This window comes from Bos taurus, chromosome 5 (assembly GCF_002263795.3).
Source record: "Bos taurus isolate L1 Dominette 01449 registration number 42190680 breed Hereford chromosome 5, ARS-UCD2.0, whole genome shotgun sequence".
NCBI classification, from domain to species: domain Eukaryota; kingdom Metazoa; phylum Chordata; class Mammalia; order Artiodactyla; family Bovidae; genus Bos; species Bos taurus.
The window spans coordinates 93,043,293-93,069,879 of record NC_037332.1 but is presented as its reverse complement, the minus strand read 5'-3'; the positions used below and the strand labels follow the sequence as shown (position 1 = coordinate 93,069,879).

At 38.4% G+C, this 26,587-nt stretch overlaps 1 long non-coding RNA gene across 2 annotated transcripts in view; it reads right to left on the bottom strand.

Moving 5' to 3' along the window:
* Window positions 1-1,207: 1,207 nt before the first annotated feature.
* LOC132345334 (uncharacterized) overlaps window positions 1,208-26,587 on the bottom strand; it is a 29,528-nt gene continuing 4,148 nt past the window's right edge. For both annotated transcript variants that reach the window (XR_009494625.1, XR_009494624.1), the window contains exon 3: window positions 1,208-1,625. This is a non-coding gene — a long non-coding RNA (uncharacterized lncRNA). The remainder of the gene's footprint in view (window positions 1,626-26,587) is intronic.

The window sequence follows — 26,587 nt, the reverse complement described above, 5'->3', positions numbered from 1 at the left end:
TATTTAAATCTCATGGATTGGTAATATAGTTAACAGTGTATTCTTTTTAACAAAAATCTAATACAATAGCATTTGAGCATTGCATCAGGGCCATTTATCTCTAAAACTATAATGTTTTATTTACAAACCCTATTCTTTTGACGGGACTATTCCCCTCATAACCTCACCATTTCATATGATTAATAGTTACACTGGGAACAAATTAACTGGTTTGGCCTGAATGTCAATTTTTAAGCAAATCTGTTTGTAGATCTCTCAGTGGGTTTGAGATTATACTGTGCATGGAGTTAGGTTAGTGATAGAATCCTGTGGATGGATTTATCAGTCTCTCTTTCTGACCAAGTGAAATATTTGTTGGATGAGAGGGTAGCTTTGTGCCCCTCTCCCTGACTCTACCCAAATTCATTGCCCCTTGTGAAGGGTATGATACCAGTCCCTGACTTTCTCCACCTTTTTCTCAAACTTTGCTCTCCTTCCCTGACCCTTCTAGGCTCTATTTTCCTTATCCTGCTTTACTTCTGTTTTTCATGGTATTTTTAGCACCTGGAAACCTGTATTAACTTATTTATCACTTTATTGTCTGTCTCTTCAATAGAACATCAGGTCCTCTGAGACTGAGGCTTTGTTTTGGTCACTGCTCTAGTTTGTGCCAGGGAAATAGAATACAGTAAATATTTGTTGAAGGAGTGAACAAAGCAAAGGCTTTTCTTGGCGTTTATTAACGTAATTGATTCAGAAATTCTTCTGTTGTTGTTGCCTCAAGTGGTCCAGTCTAAAATTATACTTTAAACAGAGAATAGTAGATCAAATTAGAGATGAACTGAGGAGGAGAATTGTAATGTTATTTAACTCTAAGTGGAAGTCTGGGAATCAAGAAATCTTAAGAGACTAATTGAGGATACTTTTTAAAAGCTTTCAATATCCTCTTTCTGTATCCTAGAGAATGAAGACTGGAGACCCTTGAGAAGTCATGCCTCAACATCTGTATTTCTATCAGACAACTTTTTAAAATAGTAATGTCAATCCTGTTTATGACCAAAGACCCTCCTTCACACTTACATCTCTCCTGGGTGAGCTGGTACAGCTAAGAATCAGTCTACCTGACATTTCCAGAATAGCTAAGGAACAGATTGTTGTTTTCCTAACTTAGTAGTTTGGCTATCAATTTATATTCCCAAAGTATTAAATATTATCAGAGGGAAAAATAAAAAAACAAACAATGAATACTACCACCCACAGGGTACAAGTGGAAAGCTAATAAGCCAGCAGAGAATAGCAGTTACCTATCTATTCTAGGATGTACCTTACCAATTGCAACTTACATGGTCAAAATCAACTGACGTGTTTTATAAGGTAACCACATTTCCCCAGGAGATCTGGAGACTCACACTGTATAAGCGTCCATATAATTTACATATATGTGCATGTCATGCTCAAAAATACTCTTCCCACATTCACATATGTAAAATAAAGTATCCAATAAAATCTTACAGTAGTTGTAGTCGGGTCAAATATTCAGGAAGTCTAGGAGAGGTAAGGGTCAGAATGGTCAGTGGACAATGGACCAGCTTCCTGAGCTCCTTCCTTACATGAGGGACAGTTCCAGAGTAAGCCAGCGAGCACAGCTAGAAAGAAAGAGGATGAGAATTAATACTGCTCTTGAAAAGACTTATGTCTGCTAGTGGGAATGTACTGAACATTAATTGGTTTAAGGCACCATACCAGGTCCCCTAAGAATTGTTTTTGGGATCCTAGATGGTACTAAAGTAGAATTCTGTCTCCACATGGCGGGTCGGTTGTAGAATCTTTCTATAAACGAACTGCTTTTTATTCTTTCCTTTGCTTTCTCCCTCTTCCAAATAATACCAACATATATACTTAATTCAGAAAAGCAAGCTTTGGCGTACAGTTCTTATTAAAGCTTAGAAAAAAGATTACTAGTATATAATTCTGAGGTTCATAATTTCCCCTTAAATAAGCTATAGGTTAATGTGTAAAACCCCCTGTGGATTTTTCCCTTTGTCTAAATAATATCCTGTAATTCAAGCCAATATACTTTACAATAGCATGTTAAAAGCAAATAGGAAAGCAGCTTAGCTCTAAATTAAGGTTCCTCCATCAGCATTTCTACTCACTCTGGATATTTTCTGATACAAAGCTTCGGTCTCTCCTTTCACGATGCTATTCTGCAATAGTAAAGCAAGTAACCACAGCTTCATAATGCTAAGCACTCCAGTGGGAAACACAAACAGAGTGCATAAACCAAAGTATTCATTTCATGAGGTTTTATTAAAAGGCTTCACCTCTAAATTGAGCTGTCATACACTGTTGGGAAACTTTTTACCACAGTTTATTTTAACTATGTAAAACATTAAAGGAATGGAATTTCTTCCACTTTTCACAGAACGGGCATGACCTTGCTTACACACTATAAGCAGTCTACACCACATTTAATCAAGTTGGCTGGAGAGTAAAATCAGGACATATGTTTTCCTATTTTCCCTAGTTTTCAGAAATAACCCCAACCTCGTTAACATGCTGTAGATTGTCATGTAGACCCGGTAAGTTCTCTGGTGTTCTTACTGAGAAGCTGTACTGCATGATTAAAAGATATCCTCTGGAGGAGAAGGACTTTAGGTAATTTATAAATCATTCATTTGTGACACAGCTTTATACAGCATTTCAAGGAATTGCATTAACTGCTTTTGCAGTTTCCTCAAATGTTGCTTTCAGTTGACAGTGTCATAGGTCATTACCGATTTTTTCCTTATGTAAGCAATACCAACTTTCTATTAAAAATACTAATTTCCACCCTACTACAGTGTCTTTTGAAGTAGGGTGTATATTTTTTTAAAAAATCAAGTTGCTTTGAAATATTAAAGGAATATATTTAACTGAAGGGTTTTCAGACAGGTTGTTTTTCTGTATTCCTGATGACAGAAAGATTTTAGCCTACAAAGTCAATAGTAAATTTTATTAAAGTCATTATTTTCCTGTTACAGGCCTCGTGCTTTAAATAACTACAGCTGACAATGCTGTCTTACATACTGTCATACTGTAAAATGTCCCCTCTTTATTACCACAGGGACAACTCATTTAGAACTTTGAAAGTGTTTTCACATTGGAGTTGCTCATTTGCAGAGCTGGCCTATGGCTGTGTTTAAAGAATGTGGTTGATACTTCTCTTTTCCTCTAAATATTCTAGGGAAAAATATAAACTTGCCAACACAACATTTTTTAGATAAAGATTAATGTCCTTTCTCCATAGATAAAATATATCTCAATCTTTCCAGATTAGTGTGCTCTGACTACTCATGACATTATTTCTCCCATTGGCCCATTGTGTGTAAGAGCAAAGCACTCAACGTGGATATGAAATGTTTTGTTTCAGGAATTTTTTTACTTTCTCCCAAATTACATTCTTTAATGGATGACCCATCCTGTTGGCATCATCTTCTCCATCCACATAATCTTGATTATAGGAATGTATAATGATTAGAAATAGAATAATGATCCAGAAAATACTTTTATGAAAATCAGAAGGAATGTATATCATTTTTGCAATCATGGCATAACATTCTGTTCGTGGAAGCACATTGACTGAAACTGCCCACCTTGGCCAGGCACTATAGTAACCATCTGCGTGAGTTGTTTTATGACAGGAGGTCCTGGTAAGGAATATGGAACTATAAGCCTCCACCAACCAGAAGAGTTCGAAAAAGGTCATAAGGAGATATCACATGTCTGACCACCTCCCAGAATCCTTCTCTCTGGCATCCATCTTGGCTGAATAAGGTGTGCACACCCAGGAAGGACTCTGAGTCAGAATGATTGGCTAAAGCCCACCAGGAAAGTAATCCCATCACCGTAAAACCCGAGACTGCAAGCCATGTGACACAGCTGTTCTCCTGGGTTCCCTTCCCCTACTTTACACCTACTGCTTTCCACCCAGGTGCCCTTTCCCAATAAAATCTCTTGCTTTGTCAGCACACGTGTCTCCTCGGACAACTCATTTCTGAGTGTTAGACAAGAGCCTAGTTTCGGGCCCTGGAAGAATTCCCCCTTCGTGCAACAATTCCAAATGCTGCCCATTTAACTCCCTATATGCATGCATGCTAAATCTCCTCAGTCATGTCCAACTCCCTGCAACTCTATGGACTGTAGCCCAACAGGCTCCCTCAGGCAAGAAGAGTGGAGCTAGTTGTCATGCCCTCCTCCAGGGGATCTTCTTGGCCCAGGCACTGAACCTGCATCTCTTGTCTCCTGCACTGGCAGGCAGGTTCTTTATCACTAGCACCACCTGGGAAACCCAACCCCCTATATAAAACACATTTTCCCCAGTACCCTTAAACATATATTGCACCATTTTTAACTGGATTTTCTTTTTTCGTCCATGTGTATCCAAGCCCCTACTTACTTATATATACTACTAGGAAGAGAACAGAAACACAGAGGAAGAAAAACATGTAACAACTTGCCTTTACAGCTTAATGAAATGTAATCAGCACCACTCAATCCATTCTTTTCTGTACTCTTTTCCTATTTTAAGATATGTCTACAAAGTACGTCTATGCTGTTCAGGATTACTGAAACCATGGAAAACTTTAAAGTCTTCAAACTCTTGGTCAGCACTGCTAGATCTGCCTTTCTTCTCTTTGAAGAAAAGGGCAGAGCAGAGACACCAGATGCATGGTTAACTCTGCAGAGATGTGGATGTTCCTCTCCTCCACCCTCACAATCTGGCATCATTTCCTTTTACCTCATGCTGCACTCAGACCCGGAGGGAAAATGAGAAGATGTGGGTAAACCCTTGTCCTAGACTAACAAAGACTTGATCAATGTCAGGTCTTTGATTTCAAATCCAGTTCTCTCCTGTTCGATCTTCAGACAGTAATCTTTGCTGCTGGTGTGTGCCTACCTTCACCTCTCATTGGTATCAATTTCTGTGGCCTTTTAAACCAAGTGAAATAGAATGGAGAACATAAAATGTTCTCCCTGGGAAAGGTGAACTAATTTCTTTCAAAAATACACTGTAAATGAATAGCTAATTATGCGGCATCCTTATAAAAGAAATTTTCTTTAATTAACAAACATTTGCAATTTTTTCCTGGTTTATTTCTGCAAGTAAGCCATGGTTAAATATTTTGCATTTAAATCACTTTCATTCTCTGTCACTCACACACACACTCTTTGCATGTACACACATATACACACAATACAACCTATGACCTAGTCAATAACTGTAACAACACTTCTTGAATTCTCCCCATAGCCCTTCTACACAGTTTAGAATCCCAGCTAAATGACAATCACTGGAGTTCCTATACCACATGGCGTGAACCTAGATGGTATCAAAATGCCTGATTTGTGATGTGTGTGTTACTGTTCACTTAAAAGTGCTTTCACTACCTTTTCTTATCAATGGAAAACTTTCAAGATGTTTAAAAGGAATGCCTTTAAACCTTCTGACTGCAATATAGTAAAAATGGCAGGTGACTATATGAAAGAGGTAGAATACATTTAAAGGAAATCACATATAGGTAAAGGTGTGATGTTGCTTAGAGTCCATTTATATACTTTCTACTGGGAAGAATGTGTTTTGGGGTGATGTGAGATTCTTTCCATTTGGCCAGTGAGAACACTAGATGCTTTATAGAACAATATTATTTTTAAGAAAGATGGAAAAATGAAACAGTAGAAAACCTTCCTTGCAACAAGAAGAGCAGAATTCAGCCATGATAAATAGAGAGGCCTGAAGGCTAAACTTAAAATTACAAATTACTTAAAGAAGACAAATTAAAATGTTTTACCATTAGGCAACCTTTTTGAGGAGCTGAGGAGAAGGAACTCAATGCTGTGGAAGCAAGCTTTCTGACTCATTAAGGACAAGGAGGAAAACAGAGTGTGCTGGTTCCTTTGAACAGGTGACTAATGTGACTAATGCATACTTGTTAAAGGCACAGGGAGATGGTACTCTGGCATTCAGAGGAAAAAAAAAAAGGTGAGTATTCGTAATATAAGTCACGGAGACAAATCTATAAAACCTGTTTCAGTGAGGTTAGGTTCAGAATAAAACTAAATAAATCATACATCTGGCTTCCCTTTAACCTCTACAATCTCCATTTTGCTTCCTTTATGGAAAGTAACAAAAAGGCCTCCTTTCTTCCCATCATTCTTGCATTAAGTGTGTTCAATGGCAGCTAGGAACCTCTAAAAGATGATGTGTCATTAAGGTGAGTGGGCTTCCCAGGTGGTGTAGTGGTAAAAAATCCTCCTGCCAGTGCAGGAGATGCAGGAGATGCGGGTTCAATCCCTGGGTCAGGAAAATCCCCTGGAGAAAGAAATGGCAATCCACTCCAGTATTCTTGCCTGGGAAATCCCATGGGCAGAGGACCCTGGTGAGCTATAGTCCATGGGGTTGCAAAGAATCGGATAGGACTGAGTGCACACACATGCAGGCAGGCATCAGGTGAAGGTTTTATAACTGTGCCCCTTAAAAGTTAAAAAAAAATTATTATTCTCTAAAACAGAAATGACTTAAATAATATTTAAGAGTGTGATCAAAATTGCCATGTAAGTATGATAGTCGGGCTGGTAAATAATTTAGAAAGGAAAGATTGATTTTCATCATGGAAGCCAAGCTTGTATTTATGAGAGATAGTAAACACTTGTACTGGAAAATGATAGACCCACTGTCACTATGTTAGAGATTCTTAGAATTTTAAAGCTGGAGAAGAAGCCTTCCCAAGTGTGCTCAGTCGTGTCTGACTCTTTATGACCCCATGGACTTTAGCCCAACAGGCTCAGGACTTTAGCCCTCTCTTCATAGGATTCTCCAGGCAAAAATACTGGAGTGGGCTGCCATGCCCTCCCCCAAGGATCTTCCCCAGACAGCAGTCGAACTCGTGTCTGCCTGTGTCTCCTGTATTGCAGGCAGATTCCAACCCACTGAGCCACCTGTGAAGCTTTTGTTTATGCACCTCCAAACCAGAGGAGCCTCCAAAGCGTTGCCGCCTGCAGAGGATATGCACAGTTTGATGTAGGTTGGCTGCAAACACTTGTGCGTGAAACTCCTTGCTGAATAAGGCAACGTCCAGGGTTGGAAGAAACAGGAGTGGGAGACGTGGAGTGGTAGAGAAGAACAACTGGGCAGAGTCGAAGGACTGAGGGTTGATCCTCCTCACTCAGCCATCACATCCCTGCAATGAATTCTGAGATCTTTAAAAAAATGTATTTATTTGGCTATACCAGGTCTTAATGTAGTACATGGGATCTTCGATCTTCATTGTGGCATGCAGGAATTTTTTTTTTTTTTTAAGGTTTATTTATTTTGGCAGTGTTGGGTCTTTGTTGCTATTGGGCTTTCTCTAGTCGAGCCTACTGGGGGCCCCTCTGTAGTTGTGGTGCATAGGCTTTTCATTGCCATGGCTTCTCTTGTGGCAGAAGATGGGCTCTAGGGCAAGCGGGCTTCAGTAGTTCATCTCCCAAGCTCTAGAGCACTGGCCCACTAGCTGTGGTACACAGGCCTAGTTGCTTCTCAAAACATGAGATCCTCCCGGATGAGGGGTTTAACCCATGTTCCTTGCACTGCCAGGAGAATTCTTAACTACTGGACCACCAGGGAAGCCTGGCATGCAGAATCTTTAGTTCTGGGTCTAGTTCCCCGACCAAGGATTGAACCCAGACCCTCTGCATTGGGAGCTCAGAATCTTAGCCACTAGATCACCAGGGAAGTCTCCTGAATTCTGAGAACTTTGATAAACACTTTTAAACTTGGGCTTTCAGATTTTTATGCAGGCTTATTTATCAAGATAGATGATTATAATACAGTATATTTAAGTGTATTTAGGAGTTCATTAGATCTATATAAAACTTTTATTATTTATATGAATAGTATGTGGGCTTCACAGATATTAAGGATAAGCAGGCCAAGAACACTTTATTTTATTACTAACACAGAAACTTCTCTCTTGATAGATTTGGACACAAAAGATACACTTTAAAATTTCAAATCAACTTGTAGGAGGGCAAGGAAACAAACTTTCAAAGTTGAAAATAGGGCCTATTCCTATCAGCAGACTGAAGAGCCTCATAACAATGCATGGGCATTAATTAGAATACTCAGAAAAGTCTTGCTTCTGTAGTGGGAATTAATTAGACCCAAACTAGCATTTCTTCTGCTCTGCCAAACAAATCTTAAAAGGCAGACCCAATGGTATCAAGCTATTTCTAAATAACTATACTTTTTTAAGAAAGCTCAAAAATATTTAAAGGAATAGAAAATGTTCAGCATTCAAAAATCTTAAATTCATCCTATATAGTATCCAACCCCAAATTACCAGGCATGCAAAAAATGAAAACAAACAAACAAAACAAGACACATAACAAAGAGTAAAACTAGTCATTTGTAACTGATCCAGAACTGACATAAATGTCAAAATTAGCAGAGAAGGACAGAAACATTAAAACCACTATTATAGCTGTATTCTTCATGTTTAAACAAAAAGTAGAGATATGGATATCAAACTGCTAGAAATTAAAACTGTTTGAGATGAAAACTAAACTGGATGGAGTCAACTGAAAATTACAGAAAAAAAAAAACATTAGTGAGCCAGAGGGCATAGCAACAGAAACGTTCCACAATGAAACAAAAGAAACCCCAGTTTTAAAAAATGAATAGCTCATCAACAGTTGAGTAGCAATTTCAAGCAGCCTATTGTACATGCAACTGAGTTCAAAAAAGGTGAAAGGAAAGAAAATATTTTAAGAAATGGTACACAATAATTTTTCAAATTTGATTAAAACTATAAACCAATAGATGCAAGAAGCTCAATGAACCCCAGAAACAAGAAAGGTAAGGAGAATTACATGAAAATCAAAATCAAAATTTCTTAAAACTAGTAATAAACAGGAAATCTTAAAAGCATACAGAAGTAAAAGGACATGTTACATGCAAAAAAGCAAGGACAAAGAGAAGTTTCTCACCAGAAACAACACAAGTAAGAAGATAAGAAAAACATCTTTGAAGTACTAAAGTTCCTCTTTGAAGTACAAAACATCTCCCAGGACCTGTTAATTTAGAATTCTATACCTAAGAAATATATACTTCAAAAATAAAGTCAAAATAAAAACTTTTATAGACATAAAAATAGCAGAAAGAATTCATTCACCAGCAGGTCCACAACAGAAGAAATCTCAAAGTTTCTCAGGAAGAAAGGAGATAAAATGTGATGGGAATGTGGATCTAGACAAATAAATCAAGAGCATCAAAAATGATAACTCAGTTCAGTTCAGTTCAGTCACTCAGTTGTGTCCAAATCTTTGCCACCCCATGAACTGAAGCACGCCAGGCTTCCCTGTCCATCAACAACTTCTAGAGCCTACCTAAACTCATGTCCATTGAGTTGGTGACGCCATCCAGCCATCTCATCCTCTGTCATCATCTTCTCCTCCTGCCCTCAATCTTTCCCAGCATCAGGGTCTTTTCCAATGAGTCAGCTCTTCCTATCAGGTGGCCAAATTATTGGAGTTTCAGCTTCAAATCAGTCCTTCCAATAAACACCCAGGACTGATCTCATTTAGAATGGACTGGTTGGATGTCCTTGCAGTCCAAGGGACTTTCAAGAGTCTTCTCCAATACCACAGTTCAAAAGCATCAATTCTTCAGAGCTCAGCTTTCTTCACAGTCCAACTCTCACATCCATACATGACCACTGGAAAAACCATAGCCTTGACTAGATGGACCTTTGTTGGCAAAGTAATGTCTCTGCTTTTGAATATGCTATCTAGGTTGGTCATAACTTTCCTTCCAAGGAGTAAGCGTCTTTTAATTTCATGGCTGCAGTCACCATCTGTAGTGATTTTGGAGCCCCAAACAATAAAGTCAGACACTGTTTCCACTTGCTTCCTCATTTATTTGCCATGCAGTGATGGGACTGGATGCCATGATCTTCATTTTTTAAATGGTGAGTTTTAAGCCAACTTTTTCACTCTCCTCTTTCACTTTCACCAAGAGGCTCTTTAGTTTTTTTGCTTTCTGCCATAAGGGTGGTGTCATCTGCATATCTGAGGTTATTGATATTTCTTCTGGCAATATTGATTCCAGCTTGTGCTTCATCCAACCCAGCATTTCTCATGATGTACTCTGCATATAAGTTAAATAAGCAGGGTGACAGTATACAGCCTTGACATATTCCTTTCCCTATTTGGGACCAGTCTGTTTCCAAAGAGGGTATTTGCTATGACCAGTGCAATCTCTTGGCAAAACTCTATGAGCCTTTGCCCTGTATTCCAAGGCCAAATTTGCCTGTTACTCCAGGTGTTTCTTGACTTTCTACTTTTGCATTCCACTGCCCTATAATGAAAAGGAAACCTTTTTGGGTGTTAATTCCAGAAGGTCTTGTAGGTCTTCATAGAATCGTTCAACTTCAGCTTCCTCAGCATTACTGGTCAGGGCATAGACTTGGATTATCGTGATATTGAATGGTTTGCCTTGGAAATGAACAGAGATCATTCTGTCGTTTTTGAGATTGCATCCAAGTACTGCATTTTGGACTCTTTTGTTTACTATACTGGCTACTTTATTTCTTGTAAGGGATTCTTGCCCACAGTAGTAGATATGATGGTCATCTGAGTTAAATTCACCCATTCCAGTCCATTTTAGTTCGCTGATTCCTAAAATGCCTACGTTCACTCTTGTCATCTCCTGTTTGACCACTTCCAATCTGCCTTGATTCATGGACCTAACATTCCAGGTTCCTATGCAGTACTGCTCTTTACAGCATTGGACCTTGCTTCCATCACCAGTCACATCCACAACCGGGTGTTGTTTTTGCTTTGGCTATGTCTCTTAATTCTTTCTGGAGTTATTTGTCCACTGATCTCCAATAGCATATTGGGCACCTATTGACCTGGGGTCTTTCAGTGTCCAATCTTTTTGCCTATTCATACTGTTCATGGGGTTCTTAAGGCAAGAATACTGAAGTGGTTTGCCATTCCTTTCTCCAATGGACCATATTTTGTCAGAACTCTCCACCATGATTCATCCATCTTGGGTGGCCCTACATGGCATGGCTCATAGTTTCACTGAGTGAGACAAGGCTGTGGTCTGTGATTAGATTGGTTAGTTTTCTGTGATTGTGGTTTTCAGTCTGTCTGACCTCTGATGCAGAAGGATAAGTAGTTTATGGAAGCTTCCTGACTGACTGAGGGGGAAACTGGATCTTGTTCTGATGGGTGGGGCCATGCTCAGTATATCTTTAATCCAATTTTCTGTTGATGGGTAGAACTGTGTTCCCTCCATGCTATTTACCTGGGGCCAAACTATGGTGGCCCCAAACTTTGCCCTGCTTTATTTTTTTGGGCTCCAAAATCACTGCAAATTGTGACTGCAGCCATGAAATTAAAAGATGCTTACTCCTTGGAAGAAAAGTTATGACCAACCTAGATAGCATATTGAAAAGCAGAGATATTACTTTGCCAACAAAGGTCCGTCTAGTCAAGGCTATGGTTTTTCCTGTGGTCATGTATGGATGTGAGAGTTGGACTGTGAAGAAGGCTGAGTGCCAAAGAATTGATGCTTTTGAACTGTGGTGTTGGAGAAGACTCTTGAGAGTCCCTTGGACTGCAAGGAGATCCAACCAGTCCATTCTGAAGGAGATCAGCCCTGGGATTTCTTTGGAAGGCTTGATGCTAAAGCTGCAACTCCAGTACTTTGGCCACCTCATGAGAAGAGTTGACTCATTGGAAAAGACTGATGCTGGGAGGGATTGGGGGCAAGAGGAGAAGGGGACGACAGAGGATGAGATGGCTGGATGGCATCACTGACTCGATGGACGTGAGTCTGAGTGAACTCTGGGAGTTGGTGATGAACAGGGAGGCCTGGCGTGCTGCGATTCATGGGGTCGCAAAGAGTCGGACAGGACTGAGCGACTGAACTGAAACTATGATGGAGGTAATGAAGATAATGGTGACTTCCTTCAGAAGGTCCCATGCATGTATTGCTACACTCATTGCCCCCAACCCTGCAGCAGGCCCCCACCAACCCACGCCTCCACTGGAGACTCCTGGACATTCACAGTCGAGTCTGTGTCAGTCTCTTGTGGGGTCACTGCTCCTTTCTCCTGGGTCCTGGTGCACACAAGATTCTGTTTGTGCTCTCCAAGAGTCTTTTTCCTAGTCCTGTGTAAGGTCTGGCAGCTGTACGGTGGGGTTAATGGTGACCTACTCCAAGAGTGAAGTGAAAGTCACTCAGCTGTGTCCAACTCTTTGTGATGCCATGGACTATACAGTCCATGGAATTCTCCAGGCCAGAACACTGGAGTGGGTAGCCTTTTACTTCTCCAGGGGATCTTCCCAACCCAGGGATTGAACCCAGGTCTCCCGCATTGCAGGCAGATTCTTTACCAGCTGAGCCACAAGAGAAGCTCTAAGAGGGCTTATGCAACACCCAAGTCTGCTGTATCCAGGGCCCCTGTCCCTATGGCGGTCCACTGCTGACCTGTACCTCCACAGTTCAGTTCAGTTCAGTCACTCAGTCTTGTCCAACTCTTTGTGACCCCATGAATCGCAGCACACCAGGCCTCCCTATCCATCACCAACTGTCGGAGTCTACCCAAACCCACAACCATCTCATCCTCTGTCGTCCCCTTCTCCTTCTGCCCTCAACCTTTCCCAGCATCAGGGTCTTTTCAAACGAGTCAGCTTTTTGCATCAGGTGGTTGAAGTACGGGAGTTTCAGCTTCAACATCAGTCCTTCCAACACCCAGGACTGATGTCCTTTAGGATGGACTGGTTGGATCTCCTTGCAGCCCAAGGAAGTCCCAAGAGTCTTCTCCAACACCACAATAAAATACACACACACATACACACACAAAAGTACAGAACAACATCCGTCATGATCATAGATGCGAATATTCTAAATAAAAACTGAACAAACCCAATTCAACATTATTTAAGAATGGATTGCCATCCAATCAATGTAGAAAAAGCATTTGACAAACTGCAACATTCATTTCTAATAAAAACTCCCAACAAACTAGGAATACAAGGAACATTCTCAACCTGTTCAAGGTCATCTACCAAAAACTCCCAACTAACATCAGCTTAATGATGAAAGATGGAAGGCATTTTCCCTATCAGCACCATGACCTCAATGTTCACTATTATGACTTTAATTTAAGTTTGAAAGGAAGTTTCTATCCTATATTTAAAGTGAACTCACAAACGTTTAAGAAATCTAAACACTTATTCATAGACAACATGCTCTTCTATTTAGAAATTTGATAAAATATAGCAACATGTTAATAAAACTATTACGATAGTTTAAAATGGTTGCAGGGCACAAGACTGACATACAAGAATCAACAGTACTCCTATATACTAAACACAATCAAAAGTAAAAAATTTAAATTACCATTAATAATAACTAAAAATTGAAATACTTAGTAGTAAACCTGACAAAATTATGTACAAGACCCGAACACTGAAAACTATAAATTAGTGCTGAAAGAAATTAAAGAAGAATTAAATAATTGGAGAGATGCATCATATTTATGAGTCAGGAGACATAATATTAAGATCTGAATTTGGGTGAATTGATCTGGTGAGTCCATATCCAATTCAAATATTACTAAGTGTTTTTACAGAAGTTGGTAACCTGATTTTAAAGTTTAAATGGAAATTCTAAGGATTCAGAATAGTCAAAACAATTTTAAAGAAGAAAATCAAAGTCATAAGACTAACACTAGGGAATTCAGGCTTTTTATAAAGCCTTCATAATACAGAAAGTGTTATAGTGATACAGAAAAATACAAATATATCAATGAAATTATACAGGTTAATTTATTAATAGCACCAAAACTTTAAAAAGAGCTCAATTTTGAGAAAAATGATAAGGCAATTTAGACAAGAAAATATATTCTTTTAAACACATGGTGCTAAAATAATTGGATATTCATATGCAAAAATGTGAGCTCCAATCCATACCTTGTACCATACACAAAAATTAATTTAAAATGAACTATAAACCTAAAACTGCAAAAGCTCTAGAAGAAAACAGGAGAGATATTTCTATCTTTGGATTAGGCAAATAGTTCTAAAATATGACAATGAAAACATAATTCATTAAAAACAATGATAAATTGGACTTCATTGCAATGAAAAAGATATGCTCTTTGAAAGACATTGTTAAGAGAATGAAAAATAAGACAGAGGCTGAAAGAAAATATTTGGAAAGCATCTACCCGATAAAAAAATTCATATCTAGACTATAGAGAGAACTCTTAAAATCCAATAATAAGAATATAAATAACTCAAAAATTTAGACAAAAGTTTGGATGAAAATGTTACCAAAGAAGATACACAGATGATAAAATAATGTAAGTAAAGATATTCAACACCTTTAATTATCAGGAAAATGACAATTAAAAGCACAATGTGATAGCACTATATATTGATACATGAAAATGACCAATGCTAAAAAGAATGGCCATACCAAGGATTCATGAGATTATGAAGCAATTGGAATTCTTACAGAGTATAAATTGGTAAGAATGTAAATTTGTACAAGGATAGTGAAAACCAATTTGACATTTTATTTAAAAATTTAATATATTATCATATGATCCAGTCATTCCCTCGTAGATATTTGCCCAAGAGAAATAAAAACCTATGTCCAATCAAATACTTGTACATTAGTGTTCTCCAGTGACTCAGTGATTAAAGAATCCACCTGCAATGCAGAAGACACAAGAGACATGGATTCAATTCCTGAGTTGAGAAGATGCCCTGGAGAAGGAAATGGCAACTGACTCCAGTATTCTTGCCTGGAGAATCCCATGGACTGAAGTGCCTGGCATGCTGGTCCACGGAGTTATAAAGAGTCAGACACAACTAAGTACATGGCACATTGTTTGCAACAGCTTTAGCTATAATAGTGCCAAACTAGAAACTACTGACATGTCCATCAATAGGTGAAAGGACAGTCGACTTGTGATGCAATGATGTTTGTTCAACAATAAAAAGAAATGAACCTGTGCAACAACATGGATCAAACTCAAAACAACTTTTCTGAGTGAAAGAAATCAAACAAAATCAAACATCGGTTGTATGATTCCATTTATAAAAAAAATTTAGGCTATCAAAATTAATCTATCATGCCAGAAATCATACACACAGACACCTGGGGATGATAAAGTTTGGGAGGGAGTGATTATTAAGTGTCATGAGGAATGATTGATACTTCCACTTTCTTGATTGTGGTAATGGTTTCTCAGGCATACACATCTGCCAAAACTTGTAAAATTGAACACCTTAACTAGATAGTTTATTACATGTCAATTACAACCCATTTGACCTATTCAAAGCCATTATTGAGGTGAGTTTGATTTATTGCTCGCTTTCTCTCTGTGTTCTATAGACCCACTTGGAAAATCAAAATTATGTATGGCTATTTCCTGAGTTCTTCCTTAAGAGCCTTGCCTTTCTAAGCTTATCAGAAAAATCCAAGGAGAGTCCATGAGGGGGATCGCTAGCAACTTGTACTGTTCTCTATATTTAAATTTGGTTTATCATTATTAATGTGGCAGGTGTTCAGCTAATTATTTTACTTGCACACTTTTAAATGTTCTTCTTTTCTTTCCTAGACTGTAACTCTCCTCTTGATCTATCTTTCCCAATTACCTAGGTGGTATGTGCTGGTTTTAGAAAAGGCAGAGGAACCAGAGATCAAATTGCCAACATCCGCTGGATCATGGAAAAAGCAAGAGAGTTCCAGAAAAACATCTATTTCTGCTTTATTGACTATGCCAAAGCCTTTGACTGTGTGGATCACAATAAACTATGGAAAATTCTGAAAGAGATGGGAATACCAGACCACCTGACCTGCCTCTTGAGAAACCTATATGCAGGTCAGGAAGCAACAGTTAGAACTGGACATGGAACAACAGCCTGGTTCCGAATAGGAAAAGGAGTACGTCAAGGCTGTATATTGTCACCTTGCTTATTTAACTTATATGCAGAGTACATCATGAGAAATGCTGGGCTAGATGAAGCACAAGATGGAATCAAGATTGCCGGGAGAAATATCAATAACCTCAGATATGCAGATGATATCACCCATATGGCAGAAAGTGAAGAGGAACGCAAAATCCTCTTGATGAAAGTGAAAATGGAGAGTGAAAAAGTTGGCTTAAAGTTCAACGTTCAGAGAACTAAGATCATGGCATCTGGTCCCATCACTTCATGGCAAATAGATGGGGAAACAGAGGAAACAGTGTCAGACTTTATTTTTCTGGGCTCCAAAATCACTGCAGATGGTGACTGCAGCCATGAAATTAAAAGACACTTACTCCTTGGAAGGAAAGTTATGACCAACCTAGATAACATATTGAAAAACAGAGACATTACTTTGCCAACAAAGGTCCATCTAGTCAAGGCTATGGTTTTTCCTGTGGTCATGTGTGGATGTGAGAGTTGGACTGTGAAGAAATCTGAGCTCTGAAGAATTGATGCCTTTGAACTGTGGTGTTGGAGAAGACTCTTGAGAGTCCCTTGGACTGCAAGGAGATCCAACCAGTCCATTCTGAAGGAGATCAGCCATGGGATTTCTTTGGAAGGAATGATGCTAAAGCTGAAACTCCAGTACTTTGGCCACCTTATGCGAAGAGTTGACTCATTGGAAAAGACTCTGATGCTGGGAGGGATTGGGGACAGGAGGAGAAGGGGATGACAGAGGATGAGATGGCTGGATGGCATCACTGACTCGATGGACGTGAGTCTGAGTGAACTCTGGGAGTTGGTGATGGACAGGGAGGCCTGGCGTGCTGCAGTTCATGGGGTCGCAACGAGTCAGACACAACCGAGTGACTAAACTGAACTGAACTGATGTAGACACAAGTGTACCAAAACTTAAGGAACTTTGCTTGCCATATTCTTCCTGGCTTAAGTATCAGGTTGAAAAAAAAAAAAAAAAAAAAACAAAGCTTGAATCTTCTAAAAAAAATATGCTTTACAAGGCAATATTAGAGAAAATTTTAATCATGGAGAGTTTCCCTGGTGGCTCAGACAGTAAAGAATCCTCCTGCAATGCAGGGGACCTTCGTTTGATCCCTGGGTTGTGAAGATCCCCTAAAGAAGGGCATGTCAACCCACTCCAGTACTCTTGCCTGGAGAATTTCCATGGACAGAGAAGCCTGGAGGGGTACAGTCCATGGGTTCGCAAAGAGTCAGACACGACTGAGCAACCAAGCACAGCACGTTAATCATGAAAAGGGAAGACAGAGATTGCAAATTTTTTTTATATTGCCTAGAAAGTAGTTTAGCACATAGAGATTTTTAGACACATAAATCTGTATCTCTTGACTGTTTTCATTCATTTTTAGTAGGTCTTCTGAAATTAAAAATCAACACTAGTCTTTTTTAGCCCTAGCTCTTCTCACCAGTCCATTCTGAAGGAGATCAGCCCTTGGATTTCTTTGGAAGGAATGATGCTAAAGCTGAAACTCCAGTACTTTGGCCACCTCATGCGAAGAGTTGACTCATTGGAAAAGACTCTGATGCTGGGAGGGAATCGGGGCAAGAGGAGAAGGGGACGACAGAGGATGAGATGGCTGGATGGCATCACTGACTTGATGGATGTGAGTCTGGGTGAACTCCGGGAGTTGGTGATGGACAGGGAGGCCTGACGTGCTGCGATTCATGGGGTCGCAAAGAGTCGGACAGGACTGAGTGACTGAACTGAACTGAACTTCACATCATTAAGTTTTGGTACCTTTACCTGTTCCTCTATATTCGATCTGCTTTAATTTTTATTACTGTTCAAGTGGCTTCCAATCATTTAATGTTCTCAACCTGGGCACTATCTACTCCCCATCTGCTTCTCTTCCTTCCCATTTCAAATTCTATCCGTTTATATTTGGAGTGTCACCTGAATGATTACCTTTTAGTACTGTTTGTAACTGCAATCCATTCTTCCCAACTCACTTCCTATTCCTTCTAAGGTTCTTTGATTCTTTGAAGATGTATTCAGGTGTCTCCCACTTTTAATGGAGCATGAAGATGATTAACAATAGAAACCGAAGTGTGATTTTTATGCAAAAAAAATACTAACACTTATATATAATTATCATAAGTCATATTCCCAGGAAAAGTCTTGGAGATAGTGTGATTTTATTAATTGGTTAAATTCCCCAAAGGAAGCAAAATGTTTTATAAATGTGGAAAGAGCTTTATTAGATTCTAAGGTGATACATGATACCCTAGTGAATATTGAAAACTCCAGTGAATTTTCTACTTTACCTTCACCAAGAGTCATCTGATACAACTTAGCTCACATTTAGTTTGATATAATAATAGATAATAATGATAATAATAGAAAGCTGCACATACAAATCTTTTAGCATTTTAGAAGTGGGTATATGATTGGTGATTGGTTATTTCAAATCTCAAGTGATAAATTTGAGTTAGAACAGAACTAATGAGTTTATCTGAAAATGATCAATAAATGAGGAACATATGCATGCACCACACACGCCCCTAGTAATTTCTTCCTATTTATCATCTGGACATTTCCATCATGGTCCAAGTGTCATGCAATCAAGTAATTCTGATTTTGAAATTGATTAAACCCAGCAAATAGCAACAACCCTCAAATTTCACACATGAAAAGTTTTATTTTTTAAGTTGCTTTTGTATCTGTATGTTGTTATTCTAGTATCAGTACCTATTTTATTGATTCTCTTAGACTCTGGATTTATGTTAAAAGAAAATGAAAAAAGTCTCAATATCAAGAAAATAATGTAACAATGATCTCAAAAGGCACTAAATACAAATTAAAGTGATTTAGTGGATTACTCAATAGCAGAGATGCTCTAAATAAGCCAAGGAGTATGAACAATGAAGATTACTAAGAAATCATCTTAAGAAAAATGATGCTAACTCACAGAGTCCATTGGAGCAAAGGGTTCTTTTATTCTTACAAAATTTAGGCACTAATTACTACCTTCAAAACATTTACATTCAAATCTGGCCTATACAAAGTTGGAATGCATCATTGATAATCAATATATTTAAATAATCTACTAGGTTGACTAAATTTTGTGAAAGCTTTAAAGTCTCCTTTGGTATCTTTGCATATTTTTAAAACTCAATGCTTTAATTCTGACTGACTGCTAAATTGAAGCTCTTCTGTAGTACTCCCTTTCTACTCCCTGTTTTGGCTTTCATGTATCTGCATATTCATAATTATTAATTTTTACTTTAATATAACATATGTAGACTGTGCTTAGTCACGTCCAACTCTTTGTGACCCCAAGGACTGTAGCCTGCCAGATTCCTCTGTTCCTGGGATTCTTCAGGTAAGAATACTGGAGTGGGTTGCCATTTCCTTTCCCGGAGATCTTCTCAACCCAGGGTTCGAACCCAGGTCTCCCACAATGCAGGCAGATTCTTTACCATCTGAGCCATCAGGGAAGCCCCATATATAGACTAGACTAAGATTAACATAAGTTTCTGTCACTGCAAAATCATCAGTTGTGAGGTAATAAGTAAAGATGTAAATTGTATTATAAAAATGTACTACTCTTTATAATAATAAATTTTATTTAAGGCACTTAAAATGCATCATTTTTATAACAAATTTGTACTATAAAATACATTATCTTATAATAATGAATTCTATTTAAGGAAACTTACATTTTGTGGTATTTCTGACAGATTAATTATTAAATTACTTTTTAATACTACTGTGGAAGGGTGTTTTGATTAGCTAGGCCAACTTCACTTTCAATCTCTTTTGTCAATACAGAGTCAGTGACAGTTAATGTATTTTTCTCAGCCTGCCTTATGAGTAGAAGTAATCATGTCACATACTTTTAAAAAGAAATCTGCTTGTTCTTAAATTTCTTAATAAAAGAGACAGATCTTATTGCTGTATACTCTCCTTCCTTTTTCCTACCTTGATCTCAACATGCTGAATGGAGCTTCAGCAACCATTCTGTCTCTGTGAGGTTTGGCAATAAGATGTGCATGAGTCGATGTACTAAGGATAGTAGAAAAGAAAAATGTAAAGACCCTGGATCCCTGATGGCATCACTGAACAGCTGCATCTCAACTTGCTCTTCTATGCTTCTTGCAATGGGAGATAATTTTACATCTTTATTACTTAAGCCTTTCTTAGTTGACTTTTTCCAACGCTGTAGGTAAAATATTCCTAACTAATACCACCAATTAATTATTTTTAAGTAGAGAAACATAGGTACTTATGAAATTTCTATTTACAAACTTTCTTTCACTTAAATGAAGCTATGTTTTAGAGAAAACAAGAAAACCATTCGTGAGTAGGTATGATAAGTGCTCATACATGGCTATTTTAAAATGGGTCACAGAATGATTAATCAGGGATATGTTTATTCTGTTTCTGCTTAGTTTTGAGATATAGCATGTTTGATAAATGAAAAAGCATGAGTTATTTAAGATATTAGTTGGGAAGACACATTTTTTCAAGGAAGGAAAAAAAATTAGATTAATTAAAAAGAAACTTGGTGAGAAAACAATGCTTTTCAAGGATACAGAATAAACAATTGAATAGTATATATATTCTGAAGAACAAATGGTGAATTAAAAAAGACTAGAAAAAAAGGACCAGTTAAAACAATTCTTTGGGGTGTGTGACTAGAGGTTTAGCAACAATATTGTGTCCCTATCAAACACAATTTAATTCAAGAATAAAGTTTGGAATTGGCTTGAGAATGTGGTGAAAATATTGCTGCTGGAAATTTGTTTTAAAACTTCCCAGGTGGCGCTAGTGGTAAAGCACTTGCCTGCCAATGGAGGAGATGCATGAGACACAGTTTCAATCCCTTGGTTGGGAAGATCCCCTGGAATAAGAAATCGGAAGCTACTCCAATATTCTTGCCTGGAAAATTCCATGGACAGAGGAGTCTGGTGGGCTATAGTCTCTGGAGTCACAAAGAGTTGGACATGACTGAGTGACTGAGCACTCTGAGAAGACTAAGGTTGAATCACAAATTCAAGGCCTATTTTAATATTAAGCTGTCAAAAATGGCAAATACGGTAACTGTACATCACTGTCACTCTCTCTGTGAACAGTGCTGAAATCTGTTTATTTTTTAAATGCATGGAAAAGAGTTTATAGTGGCTGTATTTCAACACACTGATTTGTCTGGACCAACCTCAGTTGTGGTGGATCTAGCCTCAGAAATTACCTCATTACTGCTATTGTAACTTAACATTCAAAAAACTAAAATCATGGCATTTGGTCCAATCCCTTCATGGCAATTACATGGGGAAAAATGGAAACTGGCAGATTTTACTTTCTTGGGCTACCAAATCACTGGGGACAGTGAGCGCAGCCATGAAATTAAGATGCTTGCTCCTTGGAAGAAAACATGAGAAACCTAGACAGTGTGTTAAAAAGCAGAGACATGACTTTGCCAACAAGGTCCCTATAGTCAAAGCCGTGGTTTTCCCAGTAGTCATGTATGGATGTGAGAGTTGGACTATAAAGAAGTCTGAGCACCCAAGAATTGATGCTTTTGAATTGTGGTGCTGGAGAAGACTCTTGAGAGTCCCTTGGACTGCAAGGACATCAAACCAGTCAATCCTAAAGGAAACCAGCCCAGAATATTCATTGGAAGTACTGATGCTGAAGCTGAAGCTGCCATATTTTTGCCACCTGATGCGAAGGGGTGAATCGTTGGAAACGACTCTGATGCTGGGAAAGACTGAGGTCAGGAAGAGAAGGGAATGACAAAGAATGAGACAGTTGGATGGTGTCATGCAATGACTCATTGGACATGAGTTTGAGTGAAGGAGAGGGAAGGTTGGCGTGCTGCAATCCATGGGGTCACAAAGAGTCGGACACAACTTTGCGACTGAACAACAGCAACATTTGGTAGAATCACTGCTAATTGATGATTTACTGATACCTTACATTAACGTCTATCAACTAAAGAGTAAGTAGTTAGAAATATCTGCCCCTAGTGAAAGCAGGTTAAAAGGCAAGGTGAATACGAAAATGGTTTGGGCACACATAAACAAGTTTACGGTTTAATATCATCTGAGATGTGTCTGCTACCAATAAGTTTGTTTCAAACTGCTGCAAATAGACCTATGTTAAAATTCTAAGCCTTATATGCCTGTTCAGTGAATCCTGGTTGTTGGTTTAGTCATCTAGAGGTGACCAACGAGGGTTGGAGGGAGAAGCAAACACCTCCTTGTAGATATCTGTGGTAAAGCCCTGGTCAATAAACTTTATTTTCACTTTTGCCTAAACTTGTTGTTATAATTCAGATTTTAAATTAGGAAGAGGAGTCCTCTTAGTTATTTCAGAATCATTAAATTTTTATGTTCAGCAATCCCTCCCAAATCATGTTTACCTTGATAGAAAGCTTAGTAAACCTATGGCTCGGACAGTAAAGAATCTGCCTGCAATGCAGGAGACATGGTTCAATCCCTGCATCGGGAAGATTCCATGGAAAAGGAAATGCAATCCAGTCCAGTAGTCTTGCCCGGAGAATGCCATGGGCAGAGAAGCCTGGAGGCTTACAGTCCACGGGGTCACAAAGAGTCGGACACATCTGAGAACTAAAACTTTCAAGATTCAACACATGCTGTTTAGTCCAATATGTCATTTTCCATCCTTAAGAATTTAAATTCTTATATTTATGAACTGTAAGTCATCTCTATTGATAATTAGAAAATGAGGAAAGATTGGAATCAAGACAAAATCAATAAAGCAAATAGCCAAATAGAATAAGACTTTTAGAAGCAGAGCCTTGGGATAAAGGTCACTGTGAGAGAAGATACACACTTATTCCCTGATGATGCTGCTAAGTCACTTCAGTCGTGTCCAACTCTGTGCGACCCCATAGATGGCAGCCCACCAGGCTCCCCATCCCTGGGATTCTCCAGGCAAGAACACTGGAGTGGGTTGCCATTTCCTTCTCCAATGCATGAAAGTGAAAAGTGAAAGGGAAGTCGCTCAGTCATGTCCGACTCTTAGCGACCCCATGGACTGCAGTCTACCAGGCTCCTCCATCCATGGGATTTTCCAGGCAAGAGTACTAGAGTGGGATGCCATTGCCTTCTCTGTTCCCTTATGATATATGTAGGAAAAACTGAGATGTTTGAGAGAGCTTGACAGAATGTTTTGGCCTGAAGTAACTCAGCTATGACAACTACTTTTTTTGATTGGGGAGGAGAGAAAGGACCTTAATCTGAAACAGAGTGAAGTCACTTTGTCTCTAGGACTATAATAGGACACAGGAAACATGGGCTTCAGATTTTAAAGTCAGGTAGTCATTAAATATTGACAAACATAGAAACGGGGGAAATATCTGCTATTATAAATACTATCTGCAACAAAACCAAAAATTTATATTTTGAAATAGAGATGAAAGATCATCAAAGAAAGGTAAATTGAAATTGCTTAAACAATATTAATGAACATTAATGTAATATATATAAATCAATATTTAGGGCTTCCCTGGTAGCTCAGACAGTAAAGAATTCACCGTCAATGCAGGAGACCCAGGTTCGTTCCCTGGGTTGGTAAGATCCCCTGGAGAAGGGAATGGCAACCCACTCCAGTATCCTTGCCTGGAGAATTTCATGAACAGAGCAGCCTGGTGGGCTACAATCCACAGGGTTGTAAAGAGTCAGACATGACCCAGCAACTAACACTTTCACTTTCAAATTAATATTTGGCAGTTGGTAGGCTCCACGTGTTTTCTCATTTTTTATTTGTTCTTGTTTATGTGATTTTTTTAAATTTATTTTTTAATTGGAGGCTAATTGTTTCACAATGTTGTGTTGATTTTTGCTGTATGTTTTCTTTACTGTTCTATATTAGTGAATATAAACTTTCTTTTATATTTTAAACATTCATAGGTTTTCATAAGGATGTTAGAGATCTTTAATCTTCTAACCTTATTTTTCCCATAGGGTATTAAGTTTCTCATTCACAAATTCTCCTACTAAAAAAACTGTCAGAAACCCAGTTCCTGTGGTTGAGAAAGAACTAATACTACCAACTTTGAAGTATCACATTTTCTTACATGAAATATATCTATGTTAAAAATTAATTACTGACATATATTCTAATACACGTATCATGTTTTTTTTTGCCCTGGATTACCTGATGTTTCTTTAATTAGTTCAGAAAGAGGAAAGCTGAAGGTGCTAAGGCCAACCTATGTATGACACTTCCACGAGAAGATTTTAAATTGTATTCTCTTTAATAGCAAGAACTATTCTGCTTAAGTCTTCTAAGATCATTCTACTTAGGCTGGAACCTGTTTGCTTAATCAGTAGATAAAGTCTTAAGTGGCCTTTTAAAAAAAAGCCAGATTTTGTTTGGGTGGGGAGGAGGGGTAAAAGAAGACAGAGCTTAATTAACCAGACTGACAGGCTCCATAGATCTCTCAAGTGTTTAAATTAAGGATTGCAAGTTCTTGAAACTTGACAAGGCAGGCAGGATTGTCACTGCTGCTGTCTGAGGCAGAGGTAAGTACAGATTAGGCTTGTCCTATCTCTATCATAAGCATTTTTCCAGGATCTAAGAACTTCACACTGTGGACAGACTTGAAGGTTTTCTTCCGTACTGAAAAATTAAAGTCATAATTAAATTCTCACCCTTTCCAAAATAAAGATTGCTCGCTTGCCATAATAATTTGTAATTGGACAATGCTGCATCATTACTGTATTAAACATATAAACACACAGAAATCTATCCTTTTATTAAAGAGAAATACTCATTTGTACTGCACACCGGCTCTCAGGTTGAGTGTATTCACATCACACATAGATTGATGTACATCGAATCACTGGACGTAGTGCTTAGGGGCTAGTGAATGTTATTAGCTCCCACCCACCTGGTCAGAGCTTTCCTGTGGAATGAGATGTATCCTTCCAGTGATTTATTTTCTCTGTGTGCATATATTCACAAGCATAAATATATACATATGCTTGGAGCATGTTCCACTACATTTGACATCTGGCAACTCTCCATTAGGAGACTTTCGATGCTTCCAATGAGTAATAAAATGGAATTACAAGAAGGGGGTGAGGGTCGGGAGTAAATAATGCAAATTACGGCCCACGAGTGTCTTTCTCTGAATTTAGGCACGTATCGAGCACAGATCTTCTGTAAAACATCTAATTCTAATCTTTAACCAACTCCTGCTTACATACTGATTTCTGGAGGATCAAAGACATTTGGATATTAGAGATACTCCTCTCAGATGTTTGTGTGTTGATACCTCCTTGCTGAGGAAGCTTCTTCCAAGCTTACATGAAACAATGGCCTAAGCACATTAAACATTTGAGGTGTTTACAAAATGGGCACATACTTTATTCTGAAAAAGAAAAAAGAATCTTTATTTTTTTTAACAGGAAAAATGTTTTGGCTCTCTCGGTCACCTGGCTGAAGAATTAAAAAAAAGGAAGAGGGAAAAAAAAGTTACTGTGTGCAGTTAATATCGAACAGCAGCCATCTCCAGATGATCCCCGCTGCATCCAATTTCTGCCAAAATGCTTTCTGTTAAACCTCCATCAAACAGACACACGGCGCACAAAAGAAAACCTCATCACCAAGGGAAACTAATCCACCGGTGCGCAATGTAAGCCTGTCAACTTTTTATTATAAGAAGTCATCACTCATTTCAGTGAAGATTAAAAGTATGACTAAATTGAGAAAATCCTCTTAGCCATTTGGAATTTTAATAGAGGAGAAAAGGGGGTGAGTAAAATTTAGACTCTAGAGGTGTGTGTGTGTGTATGTATGGGAGGTTGGGGGCATGTATATAAAAATACACAGTGTATACATGCCTATGTGCTTATGCACAAACATCAACATTTGTATATACATGTCATTTGGATGAACATTGGCAATTATGTATACAACTTCAGCCCCCCTAAAAAGGAAAAGCTACCAAAAATTCATACATAAACATGTAGGCTTGTAGTAGGTTTTCTCAGTTACCACAGACAAACAGTTTCTGATTCAGAGGAGCTTAAGAGATAAGAATGGAAAATGAGTCCTCACAGCTTTAATTACATCGCCACTGGCAACAAGGTGTTACAGTGGCAGAATGACAATTGCTTTTACTGAGTATAGACTCAGGGTCAATATGCTATTTCATCCTAGCACGCCAGAGCCGATGAGCACCACGTCGTTTCTATATTGGCCTTGCAATGCTGTGTCCCTGCAGGTAAAGTTAGTTTGATGTGCAATTAGAATTACGGGAGACGTATGCATCTGTTGTTAACTGGAGTTGGGTTTCTCAAATTATCTTGAACGCGGTGTGTTTCACTCCAGCTGTCATCAAAAATGTGGGTAATCTTTTGCATTTAAAGACCATAATCATCTTCCCATCCCAAAGATTTCACCTGTGTTAAAGCACAAGTCTTTCTCCAGTCAGTCTGAAGTTTGAGGATGATCTGCTTTATCCCTGAAGTTATAAGTTACCCTTTTAAAATTGTACAGGGAACTTGAAATGAGGGTAACTCCTGCCACACCTAGGTATATTCTTTCTCCTCTGATTTTTGACAATATAGTATTATGGTT